Genomic DNA, 3,950 nt, shown 5'->3' with positions numbered 1-3,950 from the left:
GAAAACCATCTCCCTCTTCTTAAGCCATGTGTCTGTAATTGAGCCTTTAAAGTCTAAAGGAGGCATATTTCAAAGTAACCTGCAGGTTTGAAGTAATACATTTTCCATAATTTGACTTATTACATTTTTGTATTGTTTCTTTTACTTTCGGAAAGGCTCTGAGTACTTCTACCATCACTGCATTTCTTTAAGTAATGGGCTTAAAGTGCTTAAATTTAAAATAATGCCTTGTTCTGCAGACCATTCCACTGATTTTGCCGATTCCCCTAGCCCCACCCTGAGGTTTACGTTTGTTGTTTGGAAGTAAATGTCTTTTTGCTCAATCTAGTTCCAACAATCTTTTTTTTTTTTTTTCCTTCCAACAGTTTTGTCTAACACTTTGGTGTATGACCTAGTAGGTGCACAACTAGTGACATTCAGCGCCAATTAGCAACTGTTGGCATGCACATAACCAGCAGCACACCAAACTAAGATGCCTGCTTAGATACATTCTTTTGCATCAGTTGAGCAGACATTTTGGATGTAAAATGAACTTTCTTCAGGCTCATTTCTACTTCTGTAATATTGGAGATCTCTTACTAAGCATCTCTTTTATGCATGCATGCTCTAACACACCCACCCACCCACCGACTCAGACTCTGGAACAGACAAGGCAGACTCAGTACATCCTCCAACATTAGCTTTATTAGGTTCAATGTAATTCAATTTTTTTTTTTTTACAATGGCATTCTAAGACACACAAACAGACGATTGGACATGGTCGCGATCTTTGTGTACTCTTCATGGCCAACAAGAATGCACCAGAGGCCTAACTTTGTTTTTAAATATTCTCTTTGCATTTTCTTGTCTAGTGGCTGTCCAATAATCCTAAAAAAAACACAGCGAATGACAATGCATATCAATGCAGAGATGGAGTTTAAGGCCATTTGAAAGGGACACATTTATGCTTTTTACACCAAATATAAATAATAGTTAAAAGCCATCGGTTCAGATTTTCTTAAATATGTCACTAAGCTAATGTACTATTCTAATTAGTTTAAATAATTAGCATATATGTAGGGCTGTGCCGATGCTGCGACACTTCCTCGATTTGTGCCTCCTTCAAGAACATTTTGTCACACAGAAATTCACATGCATGCACACGCACACGCTCACATAAACACACATACACACACACACACACACACACACACACTCACATATGTGTAGGAAGGGAACTTGTTTAGGTGAGGGCCAGGACGGCAGAGAAAATCCTTCGAGCAGCTTTTAGGTGGGGCACCCGCTAGAAAAATATACATATACATATATATATATATACTGTACTGGAATGTAGGAGAGCATACCTTGGCTCATAAGATGCTTCGGACACAAGCATTTAGAGGATGATACTCATCAATAGTCAATGTAGTTGTTATTTTGGGTGAAATATTTGTTTCAAGGAGAATACGTTTCAAAAGAGAAATCCACGTATGCAAATGTTTGTCTATGATTCTGTGAACTATGAGGATGGAGACGTTGAGTCCAGCTACGAGGGTGGAGGCCCCGCCGGCAGCTGGACCCTCGCGCTGACAACGCAGTAGGGGTGTCACGATGGAGCGGGAATCGCTTCAGAAAATCGATAGAAATGGGGAAAGTTGCGATGCAAGTTTTGGATTTGGACTTTGGATTTCACTTGTTTGACTTCAGACCTCACTATGTGTCCTCAGTTTATTTATTCGAAGAGTTTATTTTCTATTTAATTACTGTTTTTTAAAGGTGGAAATTGTTTTCAAAATCAAATGATGTACTGTTTATTTAAATGGAGTTATTTGAGATGCAATGCCATTTCAGTTGCGCTTTTAAAAAGAGGACACATCTGTTGTTTTGCACAGTGTATATAAATTAAAAGGAACATTTGTCAGTCGTTTTGTCTGCAGATCATTATGTTGAAAACAAAATCATGAGAAAATATTATCCTAAGCATAAAAAAATCGTGAATCGTATCGAATCGCGAGTGTACCGTCACATCTCTACAATGAAGTGACGTTTTTTTTTACAGTCCTTTCCTTTACATTAATCTAGCACTCAACCTTTTGATAAGGAAATGACACCTGCCTGTCCTGTGCTTGATAGAGCTGCTATAACAAACAGGAATGGAACCCAGGACACACAGCTGGAGACAACATTACTGCCCCCCCCACCCCCCCCCCGCAAACTTCCCTCCCTTCCCAGTTAATGAATTGAGCTGCCAGTTGTTGGTGCGTGACACGCCGGGCGGCGAACACTCCTCCCACTTTGAATTAAAGATGGAATGATGTTCGAAACAAAGACGAGGTCTCCTTTCTCCCACCAGCCTCTCGTGGATTACACAAGACTGGCAGGTGTGTGCGTGTACAGGGCCGTGTGTGTGTGTGTGTGTGTGTGTGTGTGTGTGTGTGTGTGTGGAGCAGCAGGTGCCAGTGACTGACACACGTGACTAGGTGCAGTGACAGCCGGGGGATCGCTGAGGACGAGGTGGCGCTGGATGGAGAGGGAAGGCGGAGGAGAGGCGGATGGAGATTTGACAGATTTGAGGTGTCTGGGGAGGACGGGGGAGGAGACGTTGGGGAAGGGGGGGGTACTGTGAAAGCAATGGATGGATAACTTGGAGTGAATGTGTGCGAGGTGCCATGTGAAGGTTAAGGTGTTAACTTGTACGGTCCTACAGCCTCTGACAGTCCGATTGGCTTACGATGGTAAACAGACACATTTGGACACTGATCGAACTCGAACAACATCTGATGCCGAACTGCATCGCCGCCTCAAAGACAGCTGCTCCGTCCCTTTGCTACATACATCTTCAAAAAGGCTATGATGTTCCCTCTGGTGATACCATGAAGAAGAACTGTGTCGTTGATAAATGTACGATTTGACTAATGGTTCGAAAAGAAGGAATGGTTATCGAGTTAGCACACGGAGTAACATTAGTCTCCTGTTGGAGCCCTGCAGCACAAGATTAGGATTTTATTGCAAAATTAGCACGGAAATAACAACACTTTATATTAACACTATTAAGCAGTGCAAACTAACGGTTAGTTTCATTTTCGATTACTCAATCGTTGTGTCTATAAAAAGTCCGAAAATAGTGAAACATTTCCCAACGCCCAAATGAATTTGATTTACAATTATATAACATGACATAAGCGAATGGCATTTAAGAAGCTGGAATCAGTGTTGTTGTGTATCGTTGTCATTTCGTTTGATTAATCAATTATCAAAACTGTTGCCATTGACTTATCAATCAACTGATTCATTATTTGCAGCTCTATGAATCCATTTTTTTTTTTATTAATGTATTTTTTCAACAATGATAACTTAGAACTTGGGATCGATAACTGGACTATGAACAGATCAGAGATCAGATTATTATATAATAATTTGGACAGGACAATATGTCTCAAACATAAATCTAGTTTGTTCACCAGTGAGCACTGACAAGCTGATTTTTCAATTGGAAAACATCCCACTGAGTCTGCAGCTTTTTCACATAAATCAAAACCTTATCAATATTTTGGGCCCTATTTTAACTATCTAAGGGCGTGAAGCGCGTGGCGCAGGTGCGATAGGGGCGTGTCCAAAATTCATAGTTTGGCGGCGGAAAAAAGGGCTCGTGCACCAGGCGCATAAATCAAAAGGGCTGGTCTTGGCGTCTTCATTAATTCATAGGTGTGTTTTGGGCGTAACATATAATAAACCATTCAGATTGTAATCTCCCATTCCCTTTAAAAGCCAGGCGCGTTTGTACCTTGACGCATTGGTATTGTGATTGTTTTAGCATGTGTGTGTGCACGCTGTGCACGAGCCTAGGCGTATCTTACTAATGAATAACAATGAAATGCTGCGCTATTGACTTTAGACCAGGTTTTTGTCGGTCAATGGCGCGATCACTTCCCGCTGCCTCAATGTAGCAATACGCCAAGAATGCACCTGAA

Source organism: Etheostoma spectabile, chromosome 7, assembly GCF_008692095.1.
Source record: "Etheostoma spectabile isolate EspeVRDwgs_2016 chromosome 7, UIUC_Espe_1.0, whole genome shotgun sequence".
In the NCBI taxonomy this organism is placed as follows: domain Eukaryota; kingdom Metazoa; phylum Chordata; class Actinopteri; order Perciformes; family Percidae; genus Etheostoma; species Etheostoma spectabile.
Note: the sequence above shows the minus strand (reverse complement) of the source record.